Source organism: Eschrichtius robustus, chromosome 3, assembly GCF_028021215.1.
Source record: "Eschrichtius robustus isolate mEscRob2 chromosome 3, mEscRob2.pri, whole genome shotgun sequence".
Lineage (NCBI taxonomy): Eukaryota > Metazoa > Chordata > Mammalia > Artiodactyla > Eschrichtiidae > Eschrichtius > Eschrichtius robustus.
This window is the reverse complement of record NC_090826.1, coordinates 24,217,560-24,232,208: the sequence shown is the minus strand read 5'-3', so window position 1 is coordinate 24,232,208 and position 14,649 is coordinate 24,217,560. Positions and strand designations below refer to the sequence as shown.

The window sequence follows — 14,649 nt, the reverse complement described above, 5'->3', positions numbered from 1 at the left end:
CACCCTGTATAGCTCACAAGGTAGTTGGTTAGTACCAGTGACGTGGAGGATGGGAAATGTGCCATGCACACAAGGAAGGTGCTGGACACATATGTGTACACACGTGCACACACACACACACAATTGTCCACCAGGGGACACCAGTCAGTTACTATCCAGGGATGAGAAGTTACAGAAGCTTTTCTGTAATGAGCTTATTTTGTTGTCCACTGAGCTGTGATTAATTTAGCATCTAAAAGGCCCTATACCCAGCTTCTGAATGGATAAATTTCACAGTATGTATAAAAAAAATCCAAAACGCCCATATCTTTGAGGCAGCAATTCTACCATCAGGAAACATAATCAGGGCTGAGCACTCAGGCTTACATATAATGATGTTCACTATAGAGTTATTGATAGCAGCCAATGTCTGGAGACAGACCGTCCAATAGAGGAACAGTTACATGATATAGTGTGTGTCCATGTGATGGAATATTATGCAGCCAACAAAAGTCATGGTGTGGAGCACAGTGCATGATCTGGGAATGAGAGAGCAGAACCAACCACTGCATGGGCCATGTGATCCCCAAGGAGGCATCTCTCTTAGTAAGATGATGGGTGATTTCTATTTCTGCTGCTTACTTTTCTGCATGGACTCAATCTATTTTTAAAATAGTTGAATAAAATGTACTGCACATCTCCCTAGCTCTAGAAAGGGGACTGTGGAGGATAATTTCAGCTTTGCTGTGTACCTTGAGTCATCACCACCTCCCCTACATGTTCTAACCCTAGGGTGTCCCCCAAGACCCCTCACGCTACATTCAGGGCCCAGCCTGCTCTCACTTGAAGTTCTGTCATCGACTTTCCAGTGTTTTCGAGTCTCCTGAGCGCCCCATGTTTCTTCTTGCTGGTGTCAGTGTTTCTGACCCTCTAATGCCCCCAAAGTCCTGTCTCTAACCTGTCATGGGTGGGGAACCAGATCACCAGGCATGTTAGAGCCATGTCTGCATTAGTCCCTGATCTCTAAGTGAGGACATGAAGGGGGCACCTCTGTTTAAAAGTACAAAAAACTTGTGCTTTCAGACATGGCTCATGTAACCTGCATTTTGGTAATTCTAAGGCTTTCTGAGTTTTCCTGTTGCATTCCAGATAGCTGAAGCTGGCCAGATGCTTGATTCCTGGATAAGTGAGGCATGGCTGAGTATGAATATACAGCTGTAGTTCATTCTTACATATTTGCTTATTCAATCAGCTAATATTTATTTGGAGCCCTACTCTGTGCCGGGAACAATTCTAGATCCTGGAGATATAACAGTGGAAAAGATAGACCTTGGGGGGAAGACAAAAAAATAAGTAAATAGATGAAATTATGTGTTTCAGATAGTGATGATAAGTATAAAGGAGATAAAGCCGAGTCATACAGCAGAGAAGGACCAGTGTGAGTCGGGGGCAGTCAGGCTCCAGAAAGGCAGTCTATTGCATGGTTATTATTATTCTGCTCTGTGATAGGCTCCCTGTCGGGCAGGCAGCTGGGTGAGGTTGCACTGACACAGGCTCTGGGCACAGACACAGCTGGGTCTACTCCCTATCTGTGCAGTCACCCCAGTGGACAGAAAGCCTCTCCTTCCCTGGTGTCCAGCAAAACTCCCAGAGCAGACGCTCATTCACTCTGATTGGCCCATCGTGGGTCACATGACCCCTTCTAAACTAATCACTGGCCTGTGGCTGCAGGACTGCTATTGGCGAGGCTTGGTCAGGTTGCCCATGCTGGTAGCCAGGCAATGAGGCAGCCTCATTCGGACCATTTTGACCAATGGTAGGGGAGGGTGGCTCCCAATAGAAAATTGGTGCCACATCTTCTTTATCTGTTCCTCTGTTGATTGACATTTAGGTTGTTTCCATGTCCTGGTTATTGTAAATAGTGCTGCAGTGAAATTTGGGGTGCATGTGTCTTTTTGAATTATGGTTTTCTCTGGGTATATGCCCAGTAGTGGCTTTGCTGGGTCACATGGTAGTTCTATGTTTAGTTTTTTAAGGAACCTCTATTGGGATTGACATATGTACACTAGTGATACTATGTATAAAATAGATAACTATCTCTAAATGAGAACCTACTGTATAGCACAGGGAGCTCTACTCAGTGCTCTGTGGTGACCTAAATGGGAAGGAAATCCAAAAAAGAGGGGGTATATGTATACGTATAGCTGATTCACTTTGCTGTAGAGTAGAAACTAACACAACATTGTAAAGCAACTATACTCCAATAAAAATTAAAAAAAAAGAAAAAGAAAATTGGTGCCTGTGACAGAAGAGGGGCAGAAGACCTACTCAGGAGCACAGCTGCACCATTTCTCTCTTTCTTCCTCATCATCAAATGTTCCCTTCCTCATCCAATCATTCCCATTAGCATACAGTGTGCAAACATTTCTCCCACTTAAAAGAGAAATAAACCTCCCTTGACCCTTTGCTCTCCTCCTCTCTTGAACTTGACTGAGTTGTGCCCATACGCATTCACTTAAGCAGCTCTTGTCATGGATCCAAGTGACCTCCTTGTTGGATCCAGTGGACAAGTCTCAGTCCTCATCTTGCACACATAATTATAATAGGGAAGAACAAATCTGACTCCATACTGGATCTGTTTCTTTTACTTGAACCTTTGTATTCTGTTGCTTTTGCTCCAAGAATGTTGCCTATAGCCTGCCATATACAGGACAGCCCATTCTCAAGGCTCTGACCTTCTCCATTCACATAGAGATAAAAAGTGGCAGAACATATATGTATCACTGAATCACTTTGCTGTACACCTGAGACTAACACAGCATTGTAAATTAACTATACTTCAATTAAAAAATGGTAAAAAAAAAAAAAAGAAAAAGAAAAAGTTGTAGAACAGAGAATAACATTCGTCTTGTTGGAGGTTTTTATAGGAACATTGTGACTGGACCTATGTGGACGGCTGAAGGAACAAAGAACTCCAGCACCAAGAAGTTCCCAGCAACAAGCCACACCCCCTCCCCTTTTAGTATAAAAGAAGCCTGAATTCTAACTTGGGTGAGATGGTTCTTTGGGACACTAGTCCGCTCTCTTCTTGATCTGCTGGCTTTCCAAGTAAAGTTGCTATTCGTTGCCCCAACACCTCGTCTCTTGATTTGTCGTCCTGTCGCGTGGTGAGGAGTATGACCTCGGACTCGGTGACATAATCACTCCTGCCTCCTTTCCTTCCAGGACACCACACCCTTTCAGTTTTCCTCCCACCTTGCTGGCCTCGACTTCTGTCTCTTCTGCTGATTTCTCCTCTTCTCCCACTCCCTAAATGTTGGGAGACGGGGTGAGGGTGGGTTTTTAAATGATCTGCAAAGTTCTAAGCAGTCTGAATGCTCATAACCCTCTTCTCCTGCTCTCAGCTTAATGCCTCTGCTCTGGCCACACTGTGCTCTCACTGTTCCTCCAACAGCCAGAAACGCTCTCACCTCAGGGCCTTTTCGCTTGCTGTTCCCTCTTCCCCAAATATCTGTGCGGTTCGCTCTTTTCAGCATTTGTTCACAATGTCACCTTTCCTGACCTTACTATTTAAAAAATGCAGACTCCTCCTTACACAAAATATTTTTAAAGTTTTCTTGAGGTCCTTCTGAGCTTTCCAGCTGACAGCATGGGCTGCTATAGTCAGCAACATGATGACTGGCAATCTTTTCTCTCATGGCAACTTTATCCTATTGTTACATACCTTATTAAACATTTTGTCAGGAAGTCCATTTCTATACTCTTTTTGTACTATATTTAATGGTTTTTAAAGGTAATACATTTATAGAAATAAAATAAAGATAAAAAGAAACATCCTTAAGAAAACCCTGCAGTATCCTCATTCCTGTACTCCATTTACACCATTTTACATACTATGTATTTGACCTACTGGTCTAGTGCCTGCCCCCTCCACTGAATATAATAAGAGCAGAGATATTCTCTTTCTGTTCACTGCTGACTCCCCAGCACATAGGACAGAGGTCAGAACATAGTAGGTACTCGATAGCATTGGTTGAAAGAAAGTATGAATGCCCCAAATAGTTATCTTCCTTTATAAAGAGCTAGAAATATACAGCTAAGGAGGTTGCAGGCCTACAAGCAGGCTTTATTCCTAAAGAGGTTACCTGGGGATAGGATAGGCTGGGTGTAAAGACCAGAAGCCAGTAAAAGCCAGGCATTGCGGGGAGAGGCTGGCAGGAAAAAGGTGGGAGCAGCATTGCATTCCTGGTTCAGGGGTTGGTCTGTAGGCAATAACACATGGGTATCTCTACTGAGGGAGAAGAGAAGGGACTCACATTTGGTGAGCACCTATTGTGTTTCACATTCCTTAGCCTTCACCACAACCCTAGAAGGTGGGAATTATTAGCCCTTCTACAGCTGAGTAAATAAAGGCTCAGAGAGACAAAGCAAGATAATGGTCAGACAACCTCTTGGTTATACAATCACATTGATTTGCTTTTACCTTGTCTTGATTCTGGTAGGTTTAAGGTGGCTATCAAAGTTATATATTAAGCTTATGAATGTTGACCCTGGAAGAGTAGCTTGTATTGGGCCAATGATAAACTCTAGACAAAATGTTTATAAAAATGAAAGGACTACTCTTTGAAGGGAATAAAGATCGGCCAAAATTTGGCAGAGACTGGAGGGGATATGACCCTTACTAGCGGCGAAGCGCGCTGGGTGAGAACCATGGTTAGATTTTTTTTCCGCCCTGAGGGTACTCCACTGTCCATGAAAGAAAGCTGAGTGGGAGAAGATATTTGCAAATAATATGTCTGACAAAGGGTTATTATCCAAAATATATAAAGAATTCATACAATTCAAAAACAAACAACCTGATTAAAAAAAAAAAGAGGGAGGGGATATATGTATACATATGGCTGATTTACTTCATTGTACAGCAGAAACTAATGCAGCATTTTAAAGCAATTATACTCCAATTAAAAAAAAAAAAAGAAACTTCAAAAAAAAAAAAAAGTGGGAAGAGGATCTGAATAGACATTTTTCCAAAGAAGATGTACAGGTGGCCAACAGGTACATGAAAAGCTGTTCAACATCAGGCAAATGCAAATCAAAACCACAATGAGATATCACTTCACACCTGCTAGAATGGCCATTATCAAAAAGATAAGAAATAACAAATGTTAGAGAGGATGTGGAGAAAAGGGAACCCTCATTCACTGTTGGTGGCACTGTAAACCGGCGCGGCCACTATGGAATTTGTTGAGATTCCTCAAAAAATTAATAATAAAACTACCATGTGACCCAGAAATTCCCCTTTGGGGTATTTATCTGAAGAATACGAAAACACTAATTCAAAATGATATATGCACCCATATGTTCATTGCAGTATTATTTACAATAGCCAAAATATGGAAACAACCCGTGTCCAATCATGGATGAATGTATAAAAATGATGTGGTATATACACAATGGAGTACTACTCAGCAATACAAAAGAATGAAATCCTGCCATTTGTGAAAACACGGATGGACCTTGAAGGTATTACGCTAAGTGAAATAAGTCAGATGGAGAAAAACAAATACCATATGATTTCACTCATATGTGGTGTCTAAAAGACAAAACAAATGCACAAAGAAAAGAAAATAAAAGCAAACTCAGAGATCAGATTAGTGGTTATCAGAGGGAAAGGGGGTGGGGGGTGGGCAAAATGAGTGAAGGGGGTCAACTGTATGGTGATGGATGATAGCTAGACTTGTGGTGGAGATCACTTTGTAGTGTACACAGATGTCAAATTACAATGCTGTGCACTTGAAACTTATATAATAAAAAAGATTGAATTAATTAATAAATTGTGGAAAAGATGCAAATCTCTCGGGCAGAATCCCCATACTTTATGTAGATCTCTTCAACCTCAAGGCAGTGGAGCGTAACTCCCCACTCAAGTGTGGGCTGCACATAGTGACTTCCTTCCAAAGAGTATAGTGTGGAAAGGGTGGGGGGAATAACTTTATAGTAGAGAAACCTGACAAACACTACCTCGGCCAGGAGAGAACGGCTAACTTCAACAGTCATAAATCACGTTGATACTTGTACCCTTGACAGGATATGAGTGGTCCCTTACTCCTGTGCTCTTTCTCCTGCAAATCCATTACCCCCACCCCACCCTGGCTAATCGTTAGAAAAACATCAGACAAATTCTAATAGAAGGCCATCCAACAATATACTTGATCAGTACTCCTCAAAATTTTCAAGGTCATCAAAAACAAGGAAAGTCTGAGGAACTGTCACAGCCAAGAGGAGCCTAAGGAGACATGACAGCTGAATGTAGTGTGGCATCCTGGATGGGATCATGAAACAGAAAAGAACATTAGATAAAAACTAATAAAATCTCAATGAACTATGGACTTTAGTTAATAATTATGCATCAGTATTAGTCCATTAGTTAAAACAAGTTTATAAGACTAATGTAAGATGCTAACAGGGAAAGCTGTGTATGTGTAAAAAATATTGAAAATAAACAGACCCTCAGCAAACTGTGAGATGAATGAAAGAATGGAAGAAAAAGGCAAACATTTGAGAAAATATTAGAAAAATAATTTCAAAAGTTGATAAGGGCTTCCCTGGTGGCGCAGTGGTTGAGAGTCTGCCTGCCAATGCAGGGGACACGGGTTCGTGCCCTGGTCTGGGAGGATCCCACATGCCGCGGAGCGACTAGGCCCGTGAGCCACAACTGCTGAGCCTGCGCGTCTGGAGCCTGTGCTCCGCAACAAGAGAGGCCGCGATAGTGAGAGGCCCGCGCACCGCGATGAGGAGTGGCCCCCGCTTGCCGCAGCTAGAGAAAGCCCTCGCACAGAAACGAAGACCCAACACAGCCATAAATAAACAAATAAATAAATAAAATTAACAAAAAAAAAAAAAGTTGATAAAAGTAACTCTTGAGATTGGGAATCTCAGTAAATCCCAAGCAGGATAATTATAAAGAAAGTCATAGCTAGACCCATCACAGCCAAACTGCTGCAATCCCAAGATTAAGAAAAGATTGTAAGGATAGTTAGAGGGCAGGAAACATATTAATACTGGGGAACAAGAATAATAACAAAAGCTGATTTTATTTCCGATAAATGGAGGCCTCAAGACAATGTAACATTTTTAAAGTTCTGGAAGGAAAAAAAACTTTTAACCTAGGAGTTTTTTTTTTTATCCAGCAAAAACTCAAAAAACAGTAGGTGAATTAAAAACATTTTCAGATAAATGAAAGAGGATAATATTTATTGTTAGCAGACCCACACTACAAAATATCCTAAATGAAGTTCTTCAGTCTAAAGGGAAATAATATCAGATGAAATTTCAGATCTACCCAAAATAGGGACAAACACTGGAAATGGTAAATATAAATATGTTTTTCTCTTCAATTCTTTCAGTTAGTAAATGGTCTAGAGAATCAATAATAACAGTGTATTGTGGAGTTTACAACGCAGGAAGAAATAAAATATATGACAATAATAGCCAGTGAGTGAGAGTGAGTATAAATGGAATTGCATTGTTATAAGGTTCTTATATAAACAAAGTAGTATAGTGTTAAGTTAGACTGAGAGAAGTTAAGGATGCATACTGACCACTGAACTGACATGCGCAAGTGAGCCCAAGGGGAGAACAATATACTGTAATCGTTAAAGAAAATACTAAGAATTACATGAAGAAGCATAATTAAAACACCATTAAAGGAAATAGATTAGAATTCTAAAACATACTCAGTTAACTCAAAAGAAGACAGGAAAGGAGAAACAGAGAATCCAAGAACAAATAAGTCCAATAGAAAACAAACAAAAACAGGTGATACAGCCAGCACAGACACAATACTTAAGATAAATGTCAGAGATTCTCAGATTACTTAAAAAAGCAAGACCCAACTATATGATGAATACAAAACATACACGTTAAATATAAAGGCACAGACAGGCTGATAGCAAAGAAGATGGAAAACGATATGCTAAGCACAAGAAAGCATATATGAATAAATGATAACGTCAGAGAAAGTAGACTTCAAGACAAAGAGCATGTAAGAGACAAAGAGGATCATATCCAAAGATTTCAATTTATCAAGAAGAAATGTGCTATGGACTGAACTGCGTTCTCCCCCAAATATAAGCCCTGTTGAAGCCCTAACCCCCAATGTGACTGCATTGGAGATAGGGCCTATAGGGAGGTAATTAGGGTTAAATGAGGTCAAAAGGGTGGGGCCTTGATTCAATAGGATTAGTGTCTTATGAGAAGAGGTACCAGAGAGCTCATTCTCTCTCTCCACCATGGGAGGACACAGTAAGAAGGTGGCCATCTGCAAGCAATGAAGAGAGCCCTCACCAGGAAGTGAATTGGCTGGCACCTTGATCCAGGACTCCCCAGTCTTCTGTTGTCTAAGTCACCCACTCTATATTTTGCTATAGCAACCTGAACTGACTAAGAAAATATGAGAAACATGAAGAGAAATATAAATTACTAGTATCAGGAATGGTAGAGGAGATATCACTACAGATTATATGAACATTAAAATGGTAATAGGGAATAGTATGAACAGCTTTATGCCAACAAATTCAAGAACTTAGACAAACTCAAAAAATTTCTTGAGCTATAAAACTTACCAAAACTAACAGAAGAAGAAATAGAAGCTCTGAATAGCCCTATATCTAATATTTAAATTGAATTCATAATTTAAAATCTTTTCCACAAAGTCTTCTGGCCCAATTGTCAATTCTACCCAACTTTTAAGACATGAATAATATTAATTTTCCACCAATTCTTTCAGATAATAGAAGAGGAGGGGACATTTCACAATTCATTTTGGGGCCAGCGTAACCCCATCATCAAACTCCAATGAGGACATTAAAAGAAAGAAAATTAACTCAAGCACATGAATGCAAAATGACTAAAAATATCAACACATAAAATCTAGAGGTACATAAAAAGGATAGTACATTATGGCCAAGTAGAATTTATTACAAGAATGTAAGATTGGTTCAACATCAGAAAATTAAAGTAATTCACCACATTAGTATAACAAAGGAGAAAAGCCATATGATCATCTCAGTAAATGCCAAGAAACTATCTGAAAAAATCAACTCTCATTCATAACAAAAACTGTCAGCAAACTAGAAATAGCAGGAAATTTCCACAGTCTTATAAAGGGCCTCTATATAAGATCTACAGCTGACATATAGTGAGGGATAGTGGTGAAAGGCTGAACTCATTCCCCCATCAGGAACAAGTCATGATGTATATTATCATCACTTCTATGCAACATTGTACTGGAGGTTCTAGTTGTTTCAATAAGGCAAGAAAAAGAAATAAAAGGCTTGAAGCTTGGAAAGGATAAATGAAAACTCTTATTGCTTATAGGTGACACACATGTTTTATAGAAAATCCTAAGGATCCACAAAAACTGCTAGTGATTTTAACAAATAGCAGGATGCAACTATAAGGAAAACCATAGAACTATAAGTGAATTTAACAAGTTGCAGGTATGAAAGTATCAAAATCAATTGCTTTCTCCATGTCAGAGGTTGGCAAACTATGGCCTGTGAGCCCAATCTGGCCTGCCACCTGTTTTTTTTGTTTTTAATTCTTGAGCCTGTGAGCTAAGAATGCTTTAAAGTTTTTTAAAATAGTTGACAACCATCCAAAAAAATAAAAACATTTGTGACATGTAAAATTATACAAAAATAAAATTTCAGTGTCTATAAGTAAAATTTTGTTTGGAACACAGCCAAAGCTCATTTGCTTATGTATTGTCTATGGGTACTAACATGCTACAATGGCAGAGTTATGTAGCTGTGACAGAAAGTGTATGATCTGCAAAGCCTAAAATACTTACGTTCTGGCCCTTTACAGAAAGAGTTTGCTGAATCCTGCTTCACACTAAAACCAAACAATTGTTTAAAAAGTTAAAATACAGTACTGTTTGATTCAATAGCATCAAATACACAATATTTAAGGATTTTTTAACGTGCAAGACCTTTATACTGAAGTCTATAAACTATTTCACAGGAAGATTAAGAAAGACAAATAAACAGAAAGACATATACTGTTAATGAATTAGAAAATAATACTGTTAAGATGTCAATTACTCTCAAATTGAAACTTTGATTTAACACACACACACACACACACATGCAAATTTGTTTGTTGTGGTTTTTTTTTTTTTTTTGGTAGAAATCAACAAGATGTTTCTAAAATCATGCACAGATGCAATAAAACTAGACTAGCTAAAATAATCTTTAAAAAGAATTTGACGGACATATAATATCTGATTTAAAAACCATGAAGATAATAATCAAGAAAAAGCAAGAATAGAAATGGATCAATGAAGTAGAATAGAAAGACCCAAAATAAACCCACACACATATATGTTGTCTAAGACTGAGAGATATTTCAGTGGGAGAAAGGACCAAGTTTTCAACAAATGGTGCTGTAATAACTGTTTCTATACATAAAAAATGATTAACCTAGACCCTTAACTTACACCTTATATAGAAATGAATTTGAGATGAAATATAGATGTAAACTTAGAGTAAAGAAAAAAACAAGAGAAAATCTTAGGAAAATATCTTTGTGATCTTGGGTGTAGACCAAGATTTCTTAAGACACACACAAAAAAGCATTATCCATAATAGCCATAAAAATGGTAAATTGAAGTTCATCAGCATAAAAACCTTTGGCTTTCAAAATATGTCATTAAGAATAAAAAAAAAGCAAGTCACAGATTGGGAAAAATAATCACAATACCTATATCTGACAAAGAACTTATACCCAGAATATGTAAAGAAGTTTCACAAATCAATCATGAAAAGAAAAACTCCATAAAAATCGTCAAAAACTTAAACACACATTTCACATTAGAAGAGAAACCAATGGCCAAAACACACAAGGAAAATGCTCGAAATTACTAGTTATCAGGGATCTGCATTATGGGTAAAATTAAAAAGACTGACAATATCAAGTGTGGGTGAGGAATATGGAGTAAATGGAAATGGTACACATTTCTGGAGGGAATGCAAAATAATACTGTCACTAGAATGAAAACAGCTTGTCAGTTTGTTATAATGTAAAATATATACCCACTCTATGTCCTAGAAATTCCACTTTTAAGGATCCTTTTAAGTAATGAAAACGTTGGTCTATAAATAGACTATATAAGTATTTTAACAGCAACTTTATTCATAATAGTCCCAGACTGGAATGAACTCAGTTGTTCATCAACAGGTTAATGGATAAGCAAATTGTAATATATCCACATAATGGACTAACAATGAGCAATAATCAAGAATAACCTGCTGATCACCACAAACATAGATTAATCTCAAAAACATTACATTGAGCAAAAGACCCTAGATACCTTCCATGGGATTCCATTCCTATGAAATTGTAGAGCATGCAAAATTAATCTCCATGGCAGAAAGGGGCTGGGGTGGAGACTGATTGTAATGGAGCACAAGCGATATTATTGAGGTAGTGGAAATGAGATGTCTTCATAGGATGTTGGTTAGTTGGATGTATGCAAAATTTCTGTACACATACATACAAATTAGGGAAAGGGGCACCATTTACTTGCTGACCCATCCGTCTACCGCTGTCTCCTCCTCACCCTCCTTTGCCCATCACAGCCCTGCTCTTCCCGAATATCTCTCAGATCCTCCATTCTATCCATCCCACTGCTGCTGCTCTCGAGGGATCAGTGCTGAGTTTGGGTTCCTCCAAAACAGCAGCTGGTTTATGTGGGAGGTGATCCCAGGAGGCACAGTGAGGAGGGGACAGGGGCGGGAGGGAGGAAAGCCCTAAAGGCTGAATCAGAGAGCAGGTCATACTGTGGGCTCAGCCCTGCTGGAGACTCTCTGAGAAAGTGTTAGGATGTGCCTCAGACTTGTCCCTCAGAGGGAAGCTGGGTATTTACCTACTCACTTCCATCTCTCCCTGGTTGAGAGTTTCCCCTGGGGTATTAATCCCCTGGCACTTCCAGGCTGCCCTTGCCATGGTTGGTCAAACCCCCAGGACACTGGAGAACCCCCAGGTGGAGAAGCAGAGGGAAGCAGGGCCTGACGGGGGAACGGTCATCGTGCTGGGAACCGCCCACTACAGGTGCAGGTGAGCCCAGAGCTGGCCCAGGGGACACGGGGCAGGATATCCAGACCTTGTGCCACAGCCATCATCCCTCACCTGGGGGACTACCTTAGCCTCCCCCCATTTCTCAGCTATCAGTCATGTCCCTCCCATCCATCCCCTAAGGCAGTTGGAGGGCCTCCCAACAGGTAACTCGTGCCTAAATCCCTTCAACTGCCCCTCTTGGCTTTTGAGAAAAGAACCAAAATCCTTACTCCTGCTTCAAGGATTGGATCTGGTGTGACTCATGTCCCAAGCGCACCTGCAAAGCAGCCAACAGGGAGACTTTCAACTCCACAGACACCCCAGGAATTGAATCCTGGTGTATCCAGTGAGCCAGACAGCCACTGCCCTCCTCCCTCCCTCTCCCCCTCCCTCCCTCCCTCTCCTAGTCCCGTGGGACTCCTGGCTGGAGCATCGGTGCAATTCCAGAGCTCCAGGGCACTGAGGTTCCCACCTGGGAATAACACCTTCCTAAGGACAGACCTGATGTTGCTTACCCAGCTGTGCTGTTATCACTGGCTCCTCTCGGTTAACTGTTAACCGCCAAACTCCATCTCAGCTCCAACCAGCAAAGCAACCCCAACTGCATGCTAAATGCATAATTTGCAGCAAATTAAACTTAATGGGACTAGAATAATTATGTTGACTTTTTAAAGTACTTAAAGATAAACACATCATTAGATATTTTTGAATATGAACTTTTCCCGTTATTTTCCCAGGGAGACAGAGAGAGAAAGCTGAGGCAGGAGAATCAGAGATACAATGTTGAAGAAGGGGGGGCAGGAGGCCTCAGAAACCCATCTGAGGATATGTTCAGACCCCTTGTAGGGAGTGGAACCCAGGCCAGCTTTCCATGAAGGCAACTTCATAACATGTATCCAAAGCCTTAAAAAATTCCATACCCTTTGACCTGGTGAGACCATAAATCTGTCATAACGAAATAATCAGAGATGGAGACAAAGATCTATCTGCAGGCCAGTCATCCCAGCATCATTTATAACAGCCAAATTTAGCTGGAAACCATCTAACTGCCTCCCAATGGGGAATTAACTACGTCAGTTACAGAATAGCCCATGTACTGGACTGTACTGGACTGGCCGTTAAAAATGAGACCTTCAAAAAATAGTTCATGCTGGGAAAATGCTTATAAAAATAAAGGCAGGAAATAAAAGCTGCATATAAAACTGGACATAAAGTAAATTCCTAATTTTGCTAATATAGGCAAAGGAAAAATAATACCCAGAAGGACGTATGCAAAAATACCAACAGATGTTATCTCTGCATGGGGGATTTTAAAAGATTTTGATTTTCTTAATTTTTTTATGTTTGAAAAATTTCGGCCATGAGCCTCTATTGCTAAAATATTACTTTTAATTTGTTTTAGAATGGAGGTAGTCATACAAGGATCTTTACAGCTCCCTTTCCCACAAGGAGACTTCCTGGATTCAGCTCTGGGGCTAGGGTTCTAATCTCTGCATCTCTAGGTCCTTATTTAAATCCTCTAGCTGCTGCGTGGGACCTAGGCTTTAGGTTGTCACTCAAAACCCTGTTTCCTCTTCTTTAGTAACAGAATACCAGTGCTGCTGGGAATGGATAGGTCTCCTGCTTAAAAGCTATATTTACTAGTTCCCACCCCTCCTCTTTCATTGGGATGGCCAGTGGAATATGAATAGAAGTGTTAAGTGTGATTTCTAGGAAAGCTGTTTGATGGGAGCTTAGCAGTTGGAGATACGCTTTTGGCTCCTTTGTCCTCTCCCTTCCTTAGTCTTCCTATCTGGAATGCTACAGTAATTTCTGGAGCTTCAGCAGCCATCATATAGCCAATAGGCAATATTTAGATATGAGGTCATGCACTGGTAAAGGAAAGACAAAGAAGACAATGAAGGAGACAGGGACACTGACAAAATATGACGAGCTAACAAAGCATACTGGGAATTCCTATGCCCCAAATTCTCTTAAACAAGGGAAAAGTAATAATTTTCAATTTGTTTAAGCCACTGTTGTTCAGATCCTTGTTACTGGCAGCTGAATTCCTAAAAAATACACTGGGGACAGTCAAGGATGGCAGAGATATGGCAAAACTCTAGCTAATCCATAGAGATCTCAATGAAATTGTTAAGAAAATAGCAGTTTCTCTTGGAACAAGGCACAATAAGCCTGGGCTAAGATGAACTGAGCAGTGAAATCTGTAAATAGAAGTAATACTTATAAAATAATACTTAGTGGGATCAAGCTGGTCTTGGTTACGGGACTATGTACCTGCAAATGTTCATCAGCCTCACGTAGCAAGAAGGGGTTTTGTTGTTAGGACAATGGGGCCAAGAGGGTTGGTGTTGATTACTTATGAGAACATTGAGCTAATAAAGTATGGTGAAGTTGAGAGTGAAACTGGAAGTCGGGAGACCTGGACTTTTCTTGTGACCTTAAGAAAGTCATCCTGGGCTGTTTCTCGTCTGTTAATGGGGAAACGTGGTCAGACCAGAGTGTCTAAGGTTTTTCATGACTCCAAGGATCTCTGACCATAACCTGGGC

General features: G+C 40.1%; 1 protein-coding gene across 1 annotated transcript in view; it reads right to left on the bottom strand.

Annotated features, from left to right (window-relative positions):
• Positions 1–14,649, bottom strand: part of LOC137760541 (eukaryotic translation initiation factor 4E transporter-like) — a 197,549-nt gene that overhangs the window by 29,433 nt on the left and 153,467 nt on the right.